The following is a 26064-nucleotide window of genomic DNA, read 5'->3' as shown; positions in this document are numbered from 1 at the left end:
ATAATCCAAGTACATCCAAAGTACAGTATTGTTTCACTGTTAGACAGGGGAGTACTCTTTCTTTCTAGCACATCTCTTGTTACGGTGAGTGTTTGCTGCTACTGTTTTAACAGTATGAAGAATTTTTTTTTTAATTATTCACTCATGGGATCTGGGCATAGCTGGCAAGGCCAGCATTTATTGCCCATCCCTAATTGTCCTTGAGAAGGCGGTGAGCCGCCTTCTTGAACCGCTGCAGTCCGTGTGGTGAAGGTTCTCCCACAGTGCTATTAGGGAGGGAGTTCCAGGATTTTGACCCAGCGACAATGCAAGATCGGCGATATACTTCTAAGTCAGGATGGGGAACTTGGAGGTGGTGGTGTTCCTATGTGCCTGCTGCCCTTGTCCTTCTAGCTGTTAGAGGTTGCAGGTTTGGGAGGTGCTGCCAAAGGAGTCTTAGCGAGTTGCTGCTGTGCATCTTGTAGATGATACACACTGCAGCCACGGTATGCCAGTGCTGGAGGGAGTGAATGTTTAAGGTGGTGGATGGAGTGCCAATCAAGCGGCTTGATGGTAATGTTAGCGTGAGGGATATTCTGGGCCATGATGTTACAGATTGTGGTGGAATACAATTCTGCTGCTGCTGATGGTCCACAGCACCTCATGGATGCCCAGTTTTGAGCTGCTAGATCTGTTCTGAATCTATTCCATTTAGCACGGTGGTAGTGCCACACAACATGTTGGAGGGTGTCCTCAGTGTGAAGACGGCACTTTGTCTCCATAAGGACTGTGCAGTGGTCACTGCTACCAACGCTGTCATGGACAGATGCATCTGCGACCGGTAGATTGGTGAGAACGAGGTCAAGTAGATTTTTCCCTCATGTTTGATCTCTCAAATCAAATCAAATCAAATCAAATCAACTTTTATTGTCATTGTTAGTGCACAAGTGCAGTACAACGAAATGTAGGCTTGCGGCTCCCGAGAGTGTACAATTTGGATTAGGACACTTAAACATTTCAACATACATTTGTACATATATATTAGCATAAATATGACCATAATAAAGTGCATCGGCAGATGTGCAGGCTTTAGTGTTTATTTGTGGAGTTCAGTAGGATGACAGCCCTGGGAAAGAAGCTGTTCCTAAATCTGGTCGTACGGGTCAGCTCGGTCAGTAGTGGTGCTACCGAGCCACTCTTGGTGATGGACATTGAGGTCTACCACCCGGAGTACATTCTGTGCCCTTGCTACTCTCAGTGCTTCTTCCAAAAGGTGTTCAACATGGAGGAGTACTGTACTGAAGAGTACAGCTAGGTCTAGCTCAGCACTACTAAATTATTGTTGAAACAGATAAAAGCTACAGGAAGGTAACCACCTACCTGGGCTCTGCATAGAACCTTCAGGCAGTATGGCTGTTCAGACAACAGATTTTTTTTTCACTTCGGAGTAGATCTGCGGTTGAAATTAGGGACCAGGGACTTCAGTTGTGTGGAGAGACTAGATAAGCTGGGATTGTTTTCCTTAGAGCAGTGAAGGTTAAGGGGAGATTTAATAGAGGTGCTCAAAATAATGAGAGCTTTGATAGAATAAATAAGGAGAAATTGTTTCCACTGCCGGCTGGATCAGTAACCAGAGGGGAGATGAGGAGATTTTTTTTTTTACCCAGCGAGTTGTTGTGATCTGGAATGCACTGCCTGAAAGGGTGCTGGAAGCTGATTCAATTGTATCCTTCAAAGGGAATTTGGAAAAATACTTGAAAAGGAAAAAAATGCAGGGCTATGTGGAAAGAGCAGGGAAGTGGGACTAATTGGATAGCTTTCAAAGAGCTGACACAGGTATTATGTGTCGAATGGACTCCTTCTGTGCAGGAGCTTTGTCTGTTTCTATGAAAAATGAGGCAAAAGTCTGACAGCAATGCTTCTATTTGCTTTGGTTTAAATCCAGCACGTTCAAAGTCATACTGGCTGCTCTCAACTGGTGCGGGAGAAGGGGAACTAAAATGAACTGCTGGATTATGGATTGGCCAAGGTTTGTACATCTTATCGATATCCAGAAAGCTCTGCTGCAGGTGCATGCATGTTGCTGTTGGATGAGGACAGGATTGAGCTTGGCTGTGATACCAGTGCAGTTGAATAGGCTGCTGACATTTACGCTCACACATGAATAATAATTTGAGTGAGGTACTGAAGCAAACCTGTGGAAATAGTACTCAGTAAAGAATTAATGGCTTAAGAAGGAAAGGGTACAACAATTTTTGGATGAATTTAGTGAGTAAAAAACAAACTCCCTGAAATAGCTAAGCTCCACAGCAGTGTGAGATCAAAGTGAATAATTCAGCAGGTTTTACACACACTCAAATTTGCATTGAATTGCTCATAGTTCTAGCTTTATTTTGCTGTAGCATTAGGGGTAATTTAACTGAACTCACTCGGCGGGAAACCCATGGGACCGGGTGGAGTGTGACTTCAATGGAGAGTAAAATCAACTAGAATGTAAAACCAGCGTTTTATGGTTAGGTTAAAATTGCCCCCTTTTATGTCTATGTAAAGGGTTAATAGTTAACAGATTTACTTAAAGGGCTATGCTGTTGGGACTGGGTGATATAGTTAGCTAGCACACAGTTCTTTTACCTCTCAGACCTTGCTTTGAATCCAGTCCTGATTAAAGGGATGACATTTTCCTTTCCCTGCCAGTGTGACATCCCTGTATGAAATGCATTTTGACAGGCTTGACCCAGTTACTGGTGAGTGCAAGAACAACCTAATTGAGAAGGGCCATAAAGATGCCTGGTGTGGGAAGTGGAAATGTCATACTGGCACAATGGAGGCTACGCTACTTAATTTGGTGTCAAGGCAGGTGGTTGAGGCAGATCAAAGTGAAGGTTCCTTTTCATCTGCCCCAGGTTATGCCTGACCCAGTAGTGCTTGATATTGGCACTGATATTTCTTACACCCTCCCCTTTAAAAAGGCCGTACTGATTGCCGAGGATCTATTGTAAAACCAAAGAAAGTGGTGTGGTTACAGTTGCCTTTCAAATGCTTAACTGCTCTGCAGCCAGGCAGCTGATGTGGTATCTGGAGGATCATTGACAGCAAAGGAAAATAAAATAAACATTTCAATCAAATGTGAACAAAACAAAATCTCAACCCCATAATCAGATGGCAACCACAAACTGGAAGGTATATGTTTATCTGGAGATTAGGACAATACGGCCTGCTTTAGCATTTATCATTGCCCTGAGCTAAAGTTATGTCTGAAACTTGCAGTAAATTCGCACCTTCTCACTGGATATTGCCTGAGTATAGGGCCGTTATCCAGATCAAGCTAAGAATTCAGCTGCTTTTTACTGGAATGCGCCACATGCTTGAGATGTCATTTATATATCTGAACAGTATTGTGTTGGCCCATGGGAAATGGCAGGAAGGTTTTATCAATTTAAAAGGGAGAAAGGAAGATACAGCTGCTGGAAACACATCATCATGCTTTGAATGGAGATGCAAAGACCATTTCCATTTGAACCACTGCTCAACCCATGATTACAGATATCTCCAAGATAATCAGTGTTCCTCAAACCACTGCTCATTTCAGATTTCCAATCAGATTCATTTTCAATGAATCGGACAGCATAATCAGTTATTTGTGTCCATTTTGTTTTTGTTATGTTAGTGACGCTTGTGCTATGGAATAGAACACTTTCTATTTTGGGCACCAGACCTCAACTTCAAGCACTGTCGGGGGCATGTGAGCATGGTTAGATGCAAAATAAAACTCCCTCTCTTACGCTCCCAACAATATGCTTCAGCCACAACCCCAGAAAAGCACTCCACACTGCCCCACTGTGATACTTTTCCATTGTCCACACCTGTCAAACTGTGCCCTCGCTGACTACTTTCGGCAACTTAGCACTAAACCGGCAGCGTCACTGTGCTGTCATGAGAAACTGGGTCAAAACACCACAAACTCAGTTCACGTAGGACACTTGCAGGCAGCAGAGAGAAGAAACCTTCATCAGACTAGGATTTGAACTCAGGGCCCTGGGGAGAGAGGGAACAGTTCTTAAACGGGAAAGCTTTATGTTGAAGTTTGACACAGGTCTGTGATGTCACTGCAATTTAATATAAAAATCACACAAAGATGCATGAGACATCCTGCCATAATGTTTGTGGTTTTATTTTATTTTTGGATTTTGTAGTATATTTTGGGCACCACCCTTTAGGAACAATGTCAAGGCTTCGGACAGGGTGCAGAGGAGATTTGCAAAAATTATACCAGGGATGAGAGACTTCAGTTATGTGGAGAGACTAGAGAAAATGGGATTTTTCTCCTTAGCGAAGATTAAAGGGAGATTTAATTGAGGTATTCAAAATTATGAGGGCTTTTAATAGAGTAACTTAGGAGAAACTGTTCCAACTGGCAGGAGGGTTGATAACCAGAAGACACAGAATTAAGATAATTGTCAAAAGAACCAGGAGGGAGATGAGGAGACATTTCTATACACAGCAAGTTATTATGATCTGGAATGCACAGCTTGAAAGGCTGGTGGCAGCAAATTCAATAGTAACATTCAAAAGGGAATTGGACACATAGTTGAATAGGAAAATAATTGCAGGACTATGGGGAAAGAGCAGGGGAGTGGGACTAATTGAATAGCTCTTTCAAAGAGCCAGCACAGGCACGATGGACCAAATGGCTGCCTTCTGTGTTGTATGATTCTATGCTTCTATATTTCTTTTCTGGTCACAAGGGTGAACTGCATGGAAAAAATATTAAAATAATAAATAATAGATTTCTCAGCATCTTCTGCTTTACTCATATGCAGGAAAAGATTCCATCCAAGATTGTCTTCCCGGTGGAATAAAGTCTTGGCAAAAGCAATTTGTGTTGTGTTGATTAATTCTTTGTATAAAAAAAACCTGGAGAAATACTTGATTAGGAACAGGATTGAAAATTCTAAGGGTGGCAATTGAAGGAGATGCTAAAAAAATTGTGATAATGATCTCTGTGTTACCTAAGGCATGGAAATATCATCTTCTACATAAAGTAACTGGCTATTGATTAATAAACTAGATTGCAATGTCCAGATATGCTGGAGTTTAGCTTGATTGCCTTCAGAAGTAGAGAGCAACTTTGCAGTTTCCTCCTTTTAGAAGGTAACATTAATTTTGATTTTGTGCATGATAGGACAATTTCTGGTCAAGGCTAGATTGGTCAAATGGCCTTTTCATTGTGCTTTGATTTCTTGTATTGTATCTTTTGGCTTCCCAGTCTACCCTTATTGTCATTTAATTTGCTTTACTTTTGTTACTCTTGGGTGTTATCACTTTGTCCTTTCATTGCCTTCCCCACCCCCAACCAATGGACTGCCTGCCATCATGCATAGCATTCTGTTCTAAAATATCTGCAGATATTCTGTAAGAAAATCCTTGAACTCAAATTATCAACAAATCCATTAAGTTACATAATGTGTGCTTGAATGGCTCCAAACTACAGATAGGTAAACATTTCAATATACTGTTATTTGAAAATTTTTTAGTTGTGGAAGATGCTTAATATCCAAAAAAATGTTGCAGAGAATCCCGAGAATGAATAAAAAGAAATCTAGTCCATTTACTTTAATAAATATATTTTTAGAATAAGATCACTGAATTTATTGTTGCTTTGCATTTTTCTCAATATCAGTTTTTTACATGTCGTAACTCTGTTCCCTTATTCATAGGGTGAATCAACACAGTTTTAAATTAAGATATCTGGAGGACAGCTTTGCCCATGTATATGGCTCTAAAACAGAAAGTGAAACCCACTGCAAGCTGCAGTGTTGTTGGTGCAGCACCATCTTCAGGACAAGGCCAGTCACTGAAATGCAAAGGGATACTTTCATTGGGCTGACATTTTGAGGAACAGTGGAATTGTTTTCAGGCAATGTTTATAGCATTTATTTTATAGACATTATATCATCAAACAGTAGGTTTGTGCTGCCGTAAGATCTCTAAACCTTAGTACCATGTCATACACGTTACAGGTATGTATAGCAAGCATTGAAAAATCACACTGAATTGCTCCTCTATTTAACAAAGTGTTCAAACTTCACACCGAAGAAACTGAAACAAAATATTAAAACGTATTAAGTATGTGTATATATCTGTACCATACATACAATATGATACTGCTTTACATATATTTCAGTTCAGGGTGACCTACACATTCAATCATGAGTTTGTCATTGGTGAGTTATGAGGTCCTCTGCAGTAATGAAACATAAAGCAGTGTTACACAGCTACCCCCATTACATGTCCTGTATTAATGTGAAGCTGAAGGAAAGAAATGTACTGTCACTGTCTGACTAGGCATCTGCTACTATAGATCAATAATATCCTGACAGCACAATTTACTTGTGAATCCTTAATGATACTACATAAGTTTTTTTTTGGTAGAACGGACTTTGTAACTGTTGAGCGAGACAATTCGGAATACAGCAATCCACAAGAGCCGTGGTGAGTCATCACTTTGCAGGAAATGTGAAATGTTTCTCAGCCTTTTGAGCTGTAGTTTATTTTGTAGTGATTAATTACGCAGTAATAGATGAGCGTGTGTGTGGTCCCAGAAAACGAACAATAGGCAGATCTATTCAGATCCTGGGGTTGAATAGTTTTCTTCAGCTGACCAGCTAATCCTCAATTTTCCGCTGTAGTACATGCACAATTGCACAATTGGTTCACAATCCCCTGGTGGTTAGAAGGTTGAGGGCTGAGCTAATTGAGATTTTTAAAATGATAAATCAAATCAAATCAAATCAAATCAACTTTTATTGTCATTGTTAGTGCACAAGTGCAGTACAACGAAATGTAGGCTTGCGGCTCCCGAGAGTGTACAATTTGGATTAGGACACTTAAACATTTCAACATACATTTGTACATATATATTAGCATAAATATGACCATAATAAAGTGCATCGGCAGATGTGCAGGCTTTAGTGTTTATTTGTGGAGTTCAGTAGGATGACAGCCCTGGGAAAGAAGCTGTTCCTAAATCTGGTCGTATGGGTGCGAATGCATCTGTAGCATCTTCCAGATGGTAGGAGGGCAAACAGACTGTGGCTGGGGTGGGTAGGGTCTTTGATGATGGACCGTGCCCTTCGTAGGCAGCGTTTCTGATATATATGTTCTATGGTCGGTAGCCGGGTGCCGGTGATGCGTTGGGCAGTTTTGACTACCCGCTGCAGGGCTTTCCGGTCATGGGAGCTACAGCTGCCGTACCATACCGTGATACAGTTTGTCAGGATGCTCTCTATAGTGCAGCGGTAGAAGTTAGAGAGGATCGGGGGTGACAGATTACATCCCTTCAGCCTCCTCAAGAAATATAGGCGCTGCTGGGCCTTCTTCACCAGAGAGGAGGTGTTGAGGGACCAGGAGAGGTCTTCCATGATGTGGACTCCGAGGAACTTAAAGCTGGCCACCCTTTCCACCTCCGCCCCATTGATGTGGATGGGGGTGTGACTTCTGCCTTTGGACTTCCTGAAGTCCACGATTATTTCCTTTGTTTTCTTGGTGTTAAGGGCCAGGTTGTTGTCGGCGCACCACTTCACGAGATGCTGGACCTCCTCCCTGTAGGCTGACTCATCGTTGTTGGTGATCTGGCCTACTACCGTGGTGTCATCTGCGAACTTGATGATGGTGTTGGAACCATTAACAGCCACACAGTCGTGGGTGAAGAGGGAGTAAAGGAGGGGGCTCAGCACACATCCTTGTGGGGCCCCCGTGTTCAGGGTCGGGGGGGGGAGGTGTGGTTACCTAATTTGACAGACTGGGGTCTGTTTGTTAGGAAGTCAAGGGTCCAGTTGCAGAGGGAAGTGTTCAGGCCAAGAGTTTGGAGTTTGGTGGCCAGCTTGTTGGGGACGATAGTGTTGAATGCTGAGCTGTAGTCTATAAACAACATTCTGATGTAGGTCTCCTTACCATCTAGGTGATTCAGTGCCGAGTGTAGAGCAGTTGTGATTGCATCCTCCGTTGATCTGTTTGCCCGATAGGCAAACTGGTGTTGGTCAAGGGAGGCAGGAACACTGGCTTTGACGTGGGCTAAGACCAGTCTCTCGAAACACTTCATTATGATGGGTGTGAGTGCGACAGGTCGATAGTCGTTCAGACACGTCACAGCCGTTTGTTTAGGCACAGGAATGATGGTGGCCGTCTTGAAGCATGTAGGGACTACTGCCTGGGCCAATGACGGGTTGAAGATGGCGGTGAAGACATCAGCCAGCTGATCAGCACATTCCTTGAGTACCCGTCCAGGGATGCTATCCGGTCCAGTAGCCTTTCGTGTGTTCACTCTGCGTAGAGCGCCCCTTACGTCGGAGGTCGACAGAGTGAGCACCTGGTCTTCCGGGGGTGGCAAGGCTTTGGTAGCCGGCTCCTTGTTGTCCCTGTCGAAGCGAGCGTAGAAGTTGTTAAGCTCCTCCGGAAAGGAGGCGTCGCTGACCGGGGGACTGGTGTTTTTGCCCTTGTAGTCAGTGATCGACTGGATGCCTTGCCACATGCGCCGGGGGTCCGAGTTGTTGCGGAAGTGATCCTCTATCCACAGTGTCTGTTTCCATTTGGCAGTCCTGATACCCTTTTTTAGGTTGGTCCTAGCTGCTCTGTAAGCCGCCGCGTCGCCAGATTTAAATGCTGCGTCGCGTGCTTTCAACAGTGAGCGGACCTCTCCGTTCATCCAGGGTTTCTGGTTGGGGTATGACCTGATATTTTTGTGGGTCGTGACGACCTCGACGCAGCTGTTGATGTAGAATAGCACTGTGGATGCGTATTCCTCGATGTCATTGTGGGCAAACATGCCCCAATCAGTGCGTTCGAAGCAATCCTGAAGCTCCGATACTGTCCCCTCTGGCCATACTTTCACTGCTCTCATTGATGTTCTCTCTCTTTTGATGAGCGGTTTGTATGCCGGGGCTAGAAACAGGGAGAGGTGGTCAGACTTCCCAAGGTGGGGGCAGGGAATGGCCTTGTAAGCGTCTACAATGCTCGTGTAGACTTGATCCAGTGTGTTCTCCCCTCTTGTGGGGCAGGAGACATTCTGGTGGAATTTCGGTAGTACAGTTTTTAGGTTTGTGTGATTGAAGTCCCCCGCGACGATAAAAGCTCCATCTGGGTGCGCAGTTTGTTGTTCGCTGATGGCCCTGTAGAGGTCCTTCAGTGCTAGTTTGGCATTAGCGTGTGGTGGGATGTAGACCGCAGTGATGATAACATTCGTGAATTCCCGAGGCAGGTAGAAGGGTCTGCACCTTACCATGAGGAATTCCAAATCAGCCGAGCAGGATCTATCAATTATATCACTGTTGGTGCACCAGGCATTGTTGGTGTAAATGCACAAACCGCCTCCCTTGCTCTTACCGGAGTCTGCAGTTCTGTCGGCGCGGAAGACCGTGCGTCCTTCTAGTAGTATGGTGGTGTCAGGGATGCCATTGTTCAGCCAGGTTTCTGTGAAGATCATGGCGCAGCATTCCTTTGTCCTTTTCTGTGTGGTGAGATCCAGTTTGATCTCATCCATTTTGTTCTCCAGTGACCTGACGTTGGCCAGGAAAATACTTGGGAGGGAGGGTTTGTGCGGGGCCCTCTTCAGCCTGTTTTGGATCCCTGCTCTCTTACCCCGCTTCTGCTTGCGTTCCCTGCGCGGCCTGCGCTGACTTCCGGCTGGGGGAGGACGCCACGCTGGTCCCGGGGGTCGGGCGATGTCGGGAGGCAGATCGATGTCGCCGAATTTAAGCTTCACACAGCCGGCCCCGATGTCTAGGAGCGTCTGCCGACTGTACAGTAGGTCAGCCTTTAATTCCCGGATCAGCAGAGTCCAGAAGAGACTCAGGAGGAGGGTGAAACCGTTCAGTCTCGGGAGAGACAAAGCCGCTGCGTCCGTGCGCGCCGCCAATGGTTCGATAGAGTAGATACAGAGGGGTAGAAACTGGTATACTTTGCACCTGTTTCTCAGGCTTAAAACAGATGCAAAATGTACCAATTTAGCAGTAGGACAGCCTGCGTCCAATCTGCACAGGCATTGGTCCCACTGCTAAATTCATGGGGCCCTTTTTTGGCATCTCAGGCAGACGCCTAAAACATAAATTAGGTGCCGAACACCCGATGAAGAACCCCATCCAAAAATTAGTCGGCAATGAGCAGTGAGGTGTCGGGCCTGCCCCGCTCAGGAATCGTCAGTGGCTCCAGCAGCCGACACTATTTCTGTTAGATCCGTGATTCTGAGAGTATGATGTTTTTCAATAACCACACGGATGCTGTAACTTAACAATCAACAGGTGTTTACTGGAGTAGGGTGGTCTCAAGGCTGGGGTACAGAGGCATGCTCAAGGCATATATACAGGTGTGGTCACTGCCGGTACTACAGTATACAGGAGCTGTAAAAGTAGTTCTCTCTTAAAGGTACATACACTACAATTTCCTCTGGTGAGGGAATCCAGAACAGGGGGTACGCAGTCCTAAATTTAGAGCCACGCCATTTAAAGAGTTAAATCAGGAAGCACTTTTTCACAAAGGGTAGTGAAAATCTAGAACTCTCTCCCTCAAAAGGCTGTGAATGCTGGGCCAATTGAAATTTTCAAGACTGACAATTTTTTGTTCGGTAAGGGTGTCAAGGGATATGGATCAAAGGCAGTTAACTACAATTGAATTACATATTAGCCATGATCTAATTGAATGGCATAATAGGCTCAAGGGGCTGAATGGCCTACTCCTGTCCCTATATTCCTGTGTAATCCTTCCTTCAAAATGCTGAGGAAAATCTCTTATAATTAAGTAACCGGGCATGTTTTTGTGTCAGACTGCATCAATTTCCTCTCAGGCTAGGAACAGAACAGTGGCAGCCTCTCACCACAGCATCCTCAATCATGCTAAAGTAACCTCAGTTGAGTGTAAAAGAACAGTCAAAAGCCAATTCAAAATCAGGAGATTGACCACATTTCAAATATCACTTCAGGGGAAGGATAACGGGGGAAAAATTTGGTTGATTAGCGCATCCCGTTTGCGCCCTAAGAGGGCACTAACGGGGCGCAAAGCAACTAGCGCCCAGGCACGGCGATGTTTGCATCACTCGCGAAATTGACCAGAGTTTTTGCGGCAGTGCTAAACTCTACCACCCCGATCTCCTGTGCCCGCAGATCGTGACTTAAGTCAAGAGTGCAATGCCCCGGTGGCGCCCCAGACTGGATATTGAGTGGCGACCCTTTCCTTTCCGCCTGCCGCAAGCAACAACAGGTACAGGGGAACGTTTTGCAGTCGGGAAGGGGCTGGGGGAGCTCTATTTAAAGGCGCCTTCCTCCTGCCTTTTTTTGTGGGAGACATTTTTGCACCACTCATTCTGAGAGAGAGAGAGAGATTCTGAGAGAGAGAGAGCGACTTCTGGAGAGATTCAATGCTGTGTGAAGTAGTTTTGGCTACTGAGCAGCACTTTGCAGGTTCTTTTCGATTTGACCTTCATTGCTTCGATTGTCAAGAGATTATGGGGGCTGCACTGATTTGGGACGTCGTCCTGCGCCTGCAGAATCGGAGGCATCAGAGATGCAGAGAGTGGCAAACATGGCCAGAGGGAGGAGGGCCAACAGGCCTCTGTACAGGAGACCTTACCCTCCCAGGGTATTCCGGGAAAAATTCTCCTACATTCATTTGTCTGAGGAGCAGTGTTTGCATAGACTGCACTTCAGCAAGGAGGTGGTCACTGAGCTCTGTCACCTGCTGCAACCAGATCTGCAGCCTCAACTGAGGACCAGGACACCTCTGTCGGTGGCAGTGAAGGTCACAGAGGCTCTGAATTTTTATGCCACTGGCTCCTTTCAAGCAGCTACTGGGGGCATCGCCAATATCTCCCAGTTCGCAGTCCATTGCTGTATCCAGGAGGTGACAAATGCCCTCTATAAAAGGAGATGCCAGGACATCTCTTCCCCGATGACCCGGGCCAAACAGCATGAATGCGCATTTGGCTTTGCGAGGATAGCGGGCTTTCCCATGGTGCAGGGTGCCATTGACTGCACGCATGTGGCATTGCGAGTACCACATGAAAATGCAGAGGTTTTCCGAAACTGCAGGGGGTTTCACTCCTTAAACGTCCAGTTGGTCCGTGACCACAGACAGCTGATACTTGCTGTCAATGCCCGCTATCCTAGCAGCAGCCACGTTGTTTTCATCCTGCACCAGACTGCTGTGCCAGACCTTTTCCAGCCACCACATCAGCCAAATGGTTGGCTCCTCAGGGACCTGGCTGATGGCTCCATAATCCCAACACCCCTGCCCAGCTGCAGTACAATGAGAGCCATATCACCACCAGGAACATAATTGAGCAGGCGATCGACATAATCAAGCAACGGTTCCGCTGTCTGGACCACACGAGGAGCCCTGCAGTACTCTCCTGAGCGAGTTTCCCTCTTCACAGTTGTGTGCTGCATTCTTCATAACCTTGCAATCCTCAGGAACCAGCCAATGCCACCAGGCCTTGGTGCACCACTGGAGTGTAATTTTGTCTTAATAACGTAATTACAAGTCTCCCAAGCAGTTGTAGTGGAGTGCCATTTATTCAGTCCTGACTCTGTGTCTCCTAGTACAGTACTTCAAGCATGGCCAAGAGGGCGTCGGATCCCGCCCCTGGACATGACGTCAACCGTCAACCAGCTGTCAATCAAACCCCGCTGTCTTTACGACAGCTACGGTTATCCATACATCTTCCCCCTTCAATGAAGACATAACACAGTGACAACATAACATAACATAACACATAGAACACTTGTTAACATCATATAGAAACAGTCAGTGTAACTACACCGTTGAACTAATTGCAGGTAGGTATAAATCTTACCCACACCCAGGAGTCCATTAACTGTTTACAGTCTTATCAATCCCTGTCTACAGGTCAAGTTTAACTACAGGCTTTCTGGTGTGCTGTGACCTGCGTGGCTGAACGGGCTTTGCTGAACCACCCCAGTTGTATCCCTTAAGTTCATGTCTGTACCACACAGGTCCTTTGTCACATTATCACTATTGTGTCCTTCGTCACTTTGTGGCATTTCCCTCATCTCGTCTCTTTGTGGCATTTCCCTCATCTCGGCATCCTCTCCGTCCTCCTGAGGCTGAAAGGTCTCTGTGGTTTTCAGTAGGCGCGTCCTGTTTCTGTGAAACACATTGCCGTTCTCTGTCATGACACTGTATGACCTGGGGGCGACCTGTTGTAGAACGGTGGCTCTTTTAGGCCATGACTCAGGCCCTTCAATGCGAACTATATCTTTCTCTTGTAGAGGCACTAGTGTAGTGGCTGTGCGGGCATGGAGTGTTTTTTGTTTCTGTTGTAGTTTCCGAGCCTTGTCTGCCCACACCTCATCTCTGTGGTCAGGTGTGACATAACTGGGAAGTCGTGTACAGATTTTCCGACCCAGTAAGAGCTCAGCTGGAGACTTGTCACTTGCTAGCGGCCCCACCCTGTATGACTTCAGGGCCAGATATGGGTCAGTGTTGCTCTGTGCTGCTTTCTTTAATAGTCTTTTCACAATCTGTACCCCTTTCTCCGCTTTTCCATTAGCCTGAGGATAGAGCGGACTGGAGGTTACATGATTAAACTCATGCTCTGAAGCAAATGACTGAAACTCATGACTGGTATAGGGAGGGCCATTATCTGAGACCAGGGTTAGAGGGGTGACCTGCCTGGCAAAGATTGACTTCAGGTGAGTTATCACAGCTCTTGATGTGGTACTGGACAAGAGAGCCATCTCCGGATAATTGGAATAATAATCAATAACTAACAAATAGTCTTTTCCTTCATAGAGAAATATATCAGTTCCAACCTTTTCCCAAGTTTGTGATGGGAGCTCTGTGGTAATGAGGGGCTCTTTTGTTTGCTTGTAGTGATACTCCTGACATGTAGCACACTGGTGATCAACTGGTCAATATCAGAGTTCATGTTTGGCCAGTAGAGTGCCTCACGTGCTCTCCTTTTTGATTTTTCTGCACCCAGGTGCCCTTCATGTATCCTGTTGAGCATTTCTTGTCGCATAGAGGTGGGCACTACTATCTTGTCACACTTAAGCAGTAGTCCATTGACCACAGAGAGCTCAGACTGAATGTGATAATATTGTTTACATGACCCTTTCTTCCAGCCCTCTTGAAGTTTTCTCATTACTTTACTCAGGACTGGGTCCTTTGATGTCTCTGTGACTATCACTGATAGTTGTTCCTGTGTGGCGGGCAATGCTGCATAGATCATATCCACATGAAGAGCCACATCTTCTTCTGATTCACTGTTTTGTGTGGCGTAAGGTGCAGCCCTGGATAGTGTGTCTGCAATGAACATTTATGTCCCTGGCACATATGTTAGTTCAAAATCGTAACATTGAAGCCTCATCATTAGGCGTTGTATCCGTGGTGACATGTCACACAGATTCTTCTTTGCGATCCCTAGCAGTGGCTTATGGTCCATTTCTAGGATAACCTTGGGAAGACCATAGATGTAGGTATGACATTTTTCACACCCAAATGTCGATTTGCACGTACCGGCACTCTGTAACCATCATGGAGCGTGACGCATACGCCACTGGTTGCCATCCTCCTTCATCTTCCTGTAGAAGGACAGCCCCTAATCCATTCTTAGAGGCATCTGTGGACACTTTTGTCCTCTTTTTAGGGCAGAAGAACTTCAGTAGGGGTTCACTTGCTAGAATGTGTAGCAGCCCCTTCCATTCTCTCTCATGTTCATGTCCTCATTGGAACTCTGTCTCTTGGTGCAGCAGTTTTCTCAGATGAACAGTTTTCACTGCTAGATTTGGAATGAATTTTCCTAGGTAGTTAACCATGCCAAGGGCCCGCTGAACCCCTTTCTTGTCCTTTGGTTTCTCCATGTCATGTATAGCCTTTACCTTTGACTTGTCTGGCTGAATCCCCTTTGTAGAGATCTTGTCTCCGAGTAATGTGATTTCATTGACACTGAACTGACATTTCTCTTTATTTAGTTTGAGTCCATACTGCTGTATTCTCTGAAGTGTTTTCTCCAGTCTGGTGTCATGCTCCCCCTGAGTGGAGCCCCACACTACCAGATCATCCACGTACACCCGCACTCCCTCCAGGCCCTCGATGATTTGCTCCATTGCTCTGTGAAAGCTCATTTCGCTGACTATTTCCTCTCTCTTTGGAATTTGGTAGTGCTCTCTTTTGATATTGGCGTTAAGGCCCTTGGGATCCATGCAGACACGCAATTTATCAGTTTTCTTTGAATTGACGCAGACCATGGAATTCACCCAGTCAGTCAGTTCCTCAATCTTCTTTATGACAGCTAGTCCCTCCATGCGGTCTAGCTCTTTCCTCAGTTTTTCACAGAGAGCCACTGGAACTCTCCTGGGTGCGTGAATCACAGGTTGTGCATCCTCTCTCAGTTTGATGGAGTATGTAAAGGGCAGTGCTGAAACCCTGAAATACATCTGCATATTTGTGTGCTATAGTCTCATGAGTCAGAATTGTACTATCTTGGGGGGCACTCTGCACACAGTTCAGTTCATTGATAGTATAGACTCATTTTACCAAGCCCAAATCCACACAGGCCTTATCCCCCAACAGTGACTCATGTCCTTCAGGCACTATAACAAAGGTCAAAGGGAGAATGTGATTTTTTACCTTAACATTCAGCCTACACGTTCCTTTTGTTTCAATGCTTTGTCCATTGTATGCCTTCAAAGACACTGTCTTGTTCAGTATTTTAGGTCGCACTTTGAGATTCCGTGCATCACTCCAACTTATGAGGTTTGCCTTAGCACCTGTATCTAGCTTAAAGGGAACAATGGTGCCATTTACCAGCAAGGGAGCTATCCAAAACTTCAGTCTGTGGTCCTACAGAGTGCACTTCATTAGATTTTTTGCCCTGTTTTGACTCATTTTGCACCATTCCAACAAACAAAGTCTCTGCTCCTGCCTCTTCAGTCTCAATAACATGCACTCTCTTTTTACCTTCAGTTTTCTCTTCCCAAAAAACACATCTTGTCAAAGTGAATCCTGCCTTTACATTTTGCATAGTTCTTCCCATAAGCAGGACACTGTCTGGCTACGTGTTTATTACAGCACCGTCTGCATTCGTAAGGCGTCATCGTCTTGAACTCCGTGGGCCCTCTTGTGTCCCTTTTGTGTACCACATCCACCGGCAGGTTTTTCAGCCCCAGGGCACTCCTGTGAGGGTGCCAGTCAGTTCCTTTTTGTAACCTCTAGATGGCACCTGCACTTGTTTTGTTCCTTTGTTAATTGTCCTAGTCTCTGGTGTTAATTGTTCCTAACCCTGTGTTAGTTTTTAAACAGCCTGTTAGCTGTTTATGGGTGGCACCTGGTTTTCTTGGTATATAAGTTCTGTTGTTGTTTCACTCAGTGCTCAGTCCTCACTAGGGTGAACCAGGGAGTTAGTCTTGACAATGGCACTTGTCTTGACTAGGTGCTCTGTGTGACTAGCCTTTTCTCTATGGCAGCTTGCCTTCGCTAGCTGGCTGCCATAGTTCTCTCGAGCTATGTATCTAAGTCTGTGCCATAGTTCTCTCGAGTTATGTATCTAAGTCTGTGCCATAGTTCTCTCGAGTTATGTATCTAAGTCTGTGTTATAGTTCTCTCGAGTTATGTATCTAAGTTTGTGCCATAGTTCTCTCGAGTTATGTATCTAAGTCTGTGTTCTTGTTTCTGGATTTAAGATGTTTTTAAGTCTCTTGTTCTGTTGAGTTGCTTGTCTTGGTAAGGTGCTGTTTGGACTAGCGTGTTGCTATGTGGGAGCCGTTGGGATCTTGTCTTGAGCTTTGCTTTGATAAGCCGATTACCCTTGGGGTAGCTTGTCTGGAGTTTAGCCTCGGCAAGCCGGTTGCCCCTTGTGGTAGCTTGTCGCAAGCTCAGTATAGACAAGTGGGCTTCCTCATGGAAGCTGTCCTGAGTCCCTATCTTGACTCGCTGTCTTGTAACTTGTCTCTAGTTCTTATGTATGCTTGTTATGTTTCTGTCTCGAGTTCTCTTGTCTCTAGTTCTTATGTATATTGCTGTGTTAATCTAGTTATGTGTGAATCTAGTAAAGTTCAAACAAAGTACTGTATATGTGTCTCTTGTCTGGTTTCTGCACTTGGGTCCAGAACCTACCTTGCCCGGGGAGCACGGCCTCGTATTTATACGGCCCCGTGGCTCCCCAACCCTGACAACTCCCGCCCGCTGCTGTGCTGCTCCCTTCAAAAGTTTTTGTGTGCTTGGCTGAGAGTTCACTAGCATGACATATTTTCACTGCTGCATCCAAATTTAGGTCATTTTCTCTAAGCATTCTCTCCCTCACCTTCTCGTCGAGTATTCCAAAAACGACTTGACTGCGTATCATCGATTCCTTCAGGTCCCTAAAGTTGCATGTTTGTGCTTTTATTTTCAAGTCCGTCAAAAAAACACCAAAGGATTCTCCTTGCTTTTGCAAGCGGGAGCGAAACACGAATCTCTCATACGTTTCATTCTTTTTTGGAGTGCAGTATTCGTCGAACCGTTCCATCACCTTGTCCAGATCATTTTTCTCATCTTTGGCTGCAAACGTAAATGTTTTAAACTGCTCGATTGCCTGCGAGCCAGCCACGGTTAGCAACAAAGCTACTTTACATGTTCCAGAGCTAGTCGAAGCGTCAATCGCTGTGAGGTAGAGAAGAAAGCGTTGCTTGAAGACATGCCAATTTTCATCCACATTTCCTTCTAGTTGCAGGCTAGCCGGAGGTTTTATTCCTTCCATTGTTGTAGTATGTCCTTATCGTGAGTTCTATAAATCCTGGTACCATGTAATGTTATCTTAATAACATAATTACGAGTCTCCCAAGCAGTTGTAGTGGAGTGCCATTTATTCAGTCCTGACTCTGTGTCTCCTAGTACAGTACTTCAAGCATGGCCAAGGTGGCGTCGGATCCCGCCCCCGGATATGACATCAGCCGTCAACCAGCTGTCAATCAAACCCCACTGTCTTTACGACAGCTACGGTTATCCGTACACAGAGGAGGAGGACGAGGAGGATGATCAGCAGCAGCACCAAGGCGGGGAGGAGGCCCACAATGTTGAAACTGCAAGGGCCATCCATCAACGGCTGATAGCATGCTGCTTCTAGGCCCCTACTCAGAAGATGGCTTCTGACATGGAGAACAACATCATGGAAAACAACCCACATCCCCTATAGCCATCCAAGGCAGCAATGATTCCAAAGGCCAAACATGTACATTTTGAATACAACAACTTTTTTATTTTACAAACTCAGTGTGTGTCATTTATTCATGACAAACTAATAGAAACAAACGCAACAAATCATTAATTAACATAACTGGTTCTCACAAGCTGGAGATAATGGCCAAAACACTAAACAAATTTCTCAGACGGACCTCGGCCTTTAATAAAAACATTCCCAACATTTCTTGGGACCTACTTTTTGTCCTTCAAGGGGGATCTCCATCCCTTGCACACTTCCCCGCTTCCCACCCCACTGCTCCTCCGTAATGGGGCCCCAGTGGCTGCAGCAAGGCTGGTGGAAGGCTGCTGAATGTCAGATCCTGAGACTACAGATGCCCTTCAAGGACGCCCTCGACCAGCTCTGGGCCTGGAGGCCCTGGTTGCAGACTGCACCAACTCTGCATGGGTGGCAGCAGTCTGGGCTGGCTGGGTTACTGGATGTGGCATTCTGAGAGAGGACAGCACTTCCTTGCTCGACCGACACACTGGCACTCCCATGGGGCAGCACCTCAGCATCCAGAGCAATCTGCTCAAGCAAAGATTGATGGTCTGCTGCAGTGCTGTGAGAGCCCCGGGGCAATGTGGCCGAACCAGCAATGATGGCAGTAGTCAGTGCATGCATTGCCTCAATCTGAGACTGCAGGAGAGCAGTCTGAGATTGGATCACAGCAGCCAGTGACTGAATTGCAGCACTAAGCAATTGCGTTGTGTCCGCCTGTGCTGCAGCAGAGTGCTCCACACTCCTTGCCAGTCCATCAATGCTTTTGGGCACCCTTCCCACTGCACCCATGAGCTGAGTGTGCATGTTCACCACCTGGGTGTTAATTTCCGCGATGAGCCGCTCCTCCTCTGCGTCCAGTGCAGCAGGACTCGCTGGCCTGCTCTCCCTCCAGGGAGAAGGCCCCCGAGCTTCCCTACCCCCATTGCGTTGCTGCAGCCCACTGGGTCCTGGAGCTTCGCCTCATCAGACCCTTCCCCCCTGCTCCCCTCCAGGGAAGGTGTGGTCCCAGTGTGGGTATGGGCTCCCTCGGGAGATGCTGGCAATGAGGCTCCGGCTTCCTCTTTCTCCTCGCCTGCGGCGTCGCTCCCACTGGCTGCTTGAGGGCCCATCTCCTCAGCTGGTGGTTCAGCATCTGAAAGCAGAGAGGTACAAGAGTGGCTTTAGCGTCAGGTCAGGGGGCAGTAAAGGAACAAGGACTGGGACGATTTAGTAAGTTGGATTGAAAGTGTAAAAGGCTGGTGTTGTGAGGCACAAGTGGAATGAGAGAGGAGAGAAAGCTGATGACTTTACCATTGCTGTCCCGAAGGGGGGTCGACCTCTCCAGCGTCGACGGGACCTATCACTTGGCTTGCAACGATCCTGTGGATGCGCACCTCCAGGTCACTGAGGGTTTGCAACTGAGGCCCTCCACCCGTCCATTGCTGCTGCCGCCTGTTGTGAGGTAGCTTGGCCTGCAAGAAAAAGGACGGAGTCTGAGTAAATATGCAGCCATGGTCTTGCCTGATGTGCCTCCCATAGTTGAACAGCCCTTAATGTAAGCAAGGTGTGAAATGCATGTGTGTGTTTTATGAGATGGCCATAGGTCTCAGATGAGTGTTGGACATTGAGGTTTTTACACTCTCTGGCCATAGATTGAGGTTGAGATGGAGGAATTGAGATGAAAAGCAGCCACTCACCCTGACGACCTGAGTGAGGTCGTTGAACTTTTTGCGACATTGAGTATGGGTCCTGGGCACCATGCTCCTGGAGGAGACGTGATGAGCCACCTCCCTCCACACTCTTCTATAGGCATGGGGCAATGGCCTCCTGCCACTCTTTGGGTACAGTATTGCTCTTCGGCGCTCCACTGCGCCAACCAGAGCCACCAAGGCCCGGTCGCTGAAGCGCTGAGCTCATGCCTTGGCCCTCTCCATAGTCCTTTGCAGCAGCTTTGAGGTTGAGGTCTGACCAGGCCGAGATTCAAGGCTGCAATGAGCAGGGTGTGGCTGGAGAGCAACAGTGACCCTCCCCTTTAAGAACTGGCCAGCACCAGTGTGTCTGTGTTCCATCGCTAACTGACCTCACCTGCGCTGCGCCCGCGCTCTGAGTTAGCACCTCGCTCCTCGGCCTTTGCGCCTTAAGACAGGTGTGTAGCTCCTGATTTAGCGCTGCAATCACCTCAGGGGAGCTGGAAGCCAAGTTTGCAGTCGGAGGTGATAATTTGCGCCAGGCACTAAACTTTGCGCCCGGCCGATAATTGCGCCCCAAACGGGGCGATACTGAATTTCTCCCCCGTTAAAGAATGGGAATCAAAATGTGCAAGATTAACCTGTATTGCCCATAGGAACCAAAGTGACACTCAATTAAATGTAAAGTAGCTGGAAATATTTATTGCTAATGTAGCTCTGATTCTTACCCAAATCTCCCTGCTCCCATGCCAGTAAACCCAGAAAACAGTCAACACAATGATTAATTTTTTTTTACTTTGCGTTTTTAAAGCAATTACGCTCATCATTCGTTATTTCACAGATGAATTACCTCTCCTCGTGAAACCCTGTTCACAATGCCACAATTACTGGATATCTGTAGTTGCAGAAGTAAGTGAAAATGGTTGGAGAAAATGTTTCTGTTTCCTGAATAATTTAATGTAATGAAAATACAGGTTGCAGTACAAACTAGAGTGTCCCTGTCTTTTGGTAATCTTAATTACCCAAGACAGGGTTATTTATAAGAGGTCCACTGAACTGTACGGTGAAGGACATGATTTGTGTGCTGAGATTCCCCACACAGGGAGATCCGAGCAGTTAACACAAGAACTGCATTGGCAGAGGCTTGGGAGCAGGCTGTTTATGAATCTTCTCAGCTGGAGAATGATGCAGGGAGACATTAAACAGGAAGATAAAGAAACCAATTTTGCTAATTGTTGTGTATGTACCTTTAAGAGAGAACTGCTTTTATACTGTAGTACCGGCAGAGACCACACCTGTATATAAAGCCGTAGCAGGCTTCTGTACTTTCAGTTCCAGCATACCCTCTGTTCAGTAAAAACCTGTTATTACCATTCTCCTGCAGTCCGTGTGTTATTGATACGCGGACACTACAGTGGTGACGAGCAGGTTCAAACTCACCTGCAGTACTGCATCACCTCACGGGGATCCATCCCTGAAAAGAAGCTTCTTGGAGGTCGAAGCCAGAGCAACGGGCGTCGACCGTAGGCAACCGCCCAGTGATCCATCGGAGTTTAGAGAATCGCAGGGGAAGCTGTGGAGAGCTGGGCTTGGTTCTCCAGTCAAGGTGTCCCAGCAAATCGGGCTGGTAGCAGGTAGTGCGCTGACCCTTCCCGGACTGCGGCGGGCTAGAGCTCGATCGAGCGGCTCTGCAAGGGGGCCGAGCAGCGTCGTCGGGAAGAAAAAGAGAGAGAAAGGGTGGAGCGCACAGGGCGCGGCTGGTACTCAAGAGTCGGGTAGCGTTAAAGAAAATAAAAAAGGGGAAGGAAAAGAGATGCACAGTGGACAGTGTCGAAGAAGAATAAAACTAAGAAAATTAATTAACAAAAGAGAGAGGCGCAGAAAGCCGTGGGGCGCCGCCATTACTAGTTAGAACGCTAGGAGCAGCATTGGCAGCAGGGGGAAGAAGGAAAAGTGCGGGAGGCGCCATTTTAAACCACCCAAGATGCCGAAGAGTGGCAGCATCACTGCTTTCGCCAACGAAATAGAAGACTGGACCACGTATGTGGAAAGAATTGAAGTGTACTGCAAAGCAAAGGAGGTGGCCGATGAAAAGAAAGCGTCGGTATTATTGAATTAGATGGGCGCGAGAATGTACGGCCTATTGCGGAATTTAATTACCCCAGCTAAACCAATGGAGAAAAGCTTTGAAGAGATTGTCAATATCTTACAGGAACATCTAAACCCCACACCGCTGCTGATAGCAGAAAGATTCAAGTTCCATAAAAGAAACCAGCACAAAGACGAGAGTAATGCTGACTATCTTACGGAACTACGCAAGTTATCGAAACACTGCCAGTTCGGAGCAGGACTGGCAGATACCTTAAGGGATAAGTTTGTCTGCGGGCTCCAGAGTGAAGGAACCCAGAAATGACTACTTTTGGAAAAGGACCTTATGCTAGAAAAGGCTTTCAGCATTGCAGTATCCTACAAAGCAGCAGCATGGGGAGCTGCGGAAATACAACAGAAACCGTAAGAATATAGCACCAATGAAATGGCATATGGAGCAGAAAAGTGCTATTGCTACGGCAGAACAACCCATGACCAGAAAGATTGCTGGTTTAAGGACAAAGTATGCAGGCAATTTGGAAAAGTGGGACATATAGCACGAGTCTGCAGGTCGGGAAAGAAAACCAACACCAAAAGAACTACTAAGGAAAAGTACAAGAAAGTACAAAAGATGACGGACAGTAGTTCAGAAGATCAGAAGAGTGATAATGACTCCGGGAGCAGGAGACTAAGTTGTCTAAAGTTACACAACGTGATCGCAAAGGAGGATCACCAAACCATTTGTGTCACCCTCATGATAGCAGGGTCCAAAGTAAAGATGGAATTGGACACAGGATCAGCCCTAACAGTCATGAATCGATGAGACTACGAGCGGCTATTCTCACACATACCCTTGAAGGACACGTCCATTGTCTTGAAGACATATACGGGGCAAAATGTCTACCCTAGAGGAAAAATAAGGGTGCCCGTTAAATACAACGGCAAGGAAACACAGAAACTGTATCTATATATACTACAAGATGGAGGACCACCATTATTGGGACGTGAATGGATCCGAAAAATACAATTGGATTGACATTCCATTCAGGCGCTAACTGTGGCTGACAAAAAGGATGACGACGTCACACCTGGTCGACTGTCAAAAATTCTAACTGATGCGAAAGAGGTGTTCCAGCAAGGACTTGGGACTTTAAAAGGTGCAACGGCAACGATAAAAATTGAAGATAACGCAAACCCAAAATTTTTTAAGGCCAGACCGGTACCGTATGCGATCCGCCCAGCCGTCGAAGCAGAGCTGGAGAGTCTGGAGCATTCAGGTGTGCTGTCCAAGGTGGACTGGAGCGAGTGGGCCACACCCATCATTCCTGTAATGAAGAAATCATTGAGCAGCACACCTGGGGAACCGAAGAAGGTTCGCATCTGTGGGGCCTTTAAGGTAACTGTGAACCCAGTCCTTCACACAGTACAATATCCACTTCCGTGGATAGAAGATATTTTCGCCTCACTATCTGGAGGGAAATGCTTTACGAAGAATGATCTGGCCCAAGCATATCTACAAATGGAGGTAGAAGAAGCATCTAGAAAATACCTCACGATAAACACTCACAAAGGTTTTACCAGTACAACCGACTGGTATTCGGGGTAGCATCAGCTCCGGCTATTTGGCAGAGGGCGATGGAACAAGTCCTGCAAGGGATCCCGGGGACCCAGTGTTATTTGGACGACATCCTGGTTACGGGCAAAAATGACAGTGAACGCCTTGCCAACCTGGAGCAGGTGCTCACTAGATTACAAGAGTATGGGCTACTAGCCAACCGCCCCAAATGCGAGTTCTTCAGGAGACAAATCTCGTATTGTGGCCACGTGATTGATGAAGAGGGGTTACATAAGTCCCCAGACAAGATTGAGGCAGTAGTCAAGGCTCCAGCACCGGAAAATGTTTCGCAACTGAGGTCATTCCTCGGGTTGGTGAACTAATACCATAAGTCCTTGCCAAATTTGTCTACAATTCTGCACCCACTGAACGCCCTGCTGCAAACTGGAGTAACATGGAAATGGAGTGATGAGTGTAAGCGTGCCTTTCAGAAATGTAAATGCCTAATCACTTCAAAAGAAGTATTGGCCCACTACAATCCAACACTACCGATTCGGTTGGCATGTGATGCGTCTCCCTATGGCATTGGAGCAGTGCTGTCGCACAAATTCCTTGATGGTTCAGAGAGGCCAATAGCCTTTGCGTCACGCTCGTTAACCTCAGCCGAGTGTAACTATGCCCAGATTGACAGGGAGGCCCTCAGCCTGGTGTGGGGGGTGAAGAAGTTCAATCACTATCTGCACGGGCAGAAATTCACCTTACTGACTGATCACCAGCCTCTTGTCTCCATTTTTAACCCAAAGAAGGGCGTTCCGGAGATGACGGCGCAACGGCTGCAAAGATAGTCCCTTTTTCTAGGGGCACATCGATACGACATAGAGTATAAGGGCACAAAACAGCATGGAAATGCTGATGGGCTGTCGCGCCTGCCGCTGCCTACGGTGTAGGAAGCACCTGCAGTGGACCCTGTTGAGATATTCCATTCGACCATAGTCGAATGTCTACCTGTTACAAACTCAAGTATAGAGAAGGAAACCCGAAATGACCCGACACTCTTTCGGGTCTATGATTTGATGGTGAAGGGATGGCCAGCACATGGCGACTCACTGTTGCCAGCATTCTTGCCAAGGAGAGAACAGCTGTCAGTGTGCCGGGGGACCTTGATGTGTGGATCCCGAGTGGTAATTCCACCCAAGTTGAGAGATAGAGTGCTCAATGAGCTTCATGAGGGTCATCTGGGAGGGGTAAAAATGAAGAGCCTAGCCAGGGCATTTGTGTGGTAGCTGGGAATCGATAAAGAAATCAAGGAAATGACCAAGAGATGTACAGGATGCCAGAAAGTCCAAAACGCTCTACCACAGGCCCCGCTACACCCATGGGAGTGGCCCTCATCTCCATGGCAATGGGTACACGTTGATTTTGCTGGTCCATTTATGGACTCAATGTTTTTAATCGCCGTGGATTCTCATTCGAAATGGCCAGAGGTCATCAAAATGTCCTCCACCACCACAGAGAAAACTATTGCAGTCCTATGGACCATCTTCGCCAGGAATGGCTTGCCAGAACAGATTTGCTCCGACAATGGACCACAGTTTGTGTCCGAGGATTTCCGGAGGTTTTTAAGGAATAATGGGGTAAAGCATTACACATCCGCCCCATATCATCCAGCCACAAATGGATTGGCTGAGAGGTTTGTACAAACCTTTAAAAAAGCAATAAAGGCGATGTATAACGACAACATACCACTGCAACACAAGGTGGATAATTTCTTGTTTGCTTACCGGAATGCGACACATGCAGTCACCAACCAAGCTCCCGCATGATGTTCTTTAACCGAAGGTTAAGATGTCGCCTGGATTTGCTCAAACCAAACATAAGACGAGATGTTCAGAATAAGCAATTCCAGCACATCAATGAGAAGCCAACCAGGAGCTTCAAGATCAGGCAACCAGTCTTGGCCCGCGACTACCGAACAGAAAAATGGCAGCCAGGAACGATATGCACACGGCAGGGACCACTAATGTACACAGTGGACGTTGGAGAGAGCATCGTGAGACGCCATGCTGACCAGATTCTAGAGTCACAGGAACAAGTCAAACCCATACCACGAGCATGCGCACCTGGTGATGAACCCGAAGTACAGATTGTGTCTACCTCAGAATCAGTGGTATTGGAAGCTGACGAACCAACCAATGACAATGAGCCAGAATCAACTCCGCCGCAAGAACAGGATTCTCGAGAAAGGCACTATCCAGACAGAATCAGGAAGCTTCCTCAAAGACTGAATTTATAAATGATTACTTTCAGCTGATGTATATAGTACAAAGAAAATTGTAATTGTAATTAGTTATTATTTAATTGTTAAATGAATGTTATGTACTGTTTATCTAAAAGGGGAGGAATTGTTGTGTATGTACCTTTAAGAGAGAACTGCTTTTATACTGTAGTGCCGGCAGTGACCACACCTGTATATAAAGCCGTAGCAGGCTTCTGTACTTTCAGTTCCAGCATACCCTCTGTTCAGTAAACACCTGTTATTACCTTCT

The sequence above is a fragment of the Somniosus microcephalus genome, chromosome 1 (genome assembly GCF_052327205.1).
Source record: "Somniosus microcephalus isolate GS21.2 chromosome 1, FLI_Smic_1.0, whole genome shotgun sequence".
NCBI classification, from domain to species: domain Eukaryota; kingdom Metazoa; phylum Chordata; class Chondrichthyes; order Squaliformes; family Somniosidae; genus Somniosus; species Somniosus microcephalus.
The sequence above is the reverse complement of the archived record's forward strand: the minus strand, read 5'-3'. Positions refer to the sequence as shown.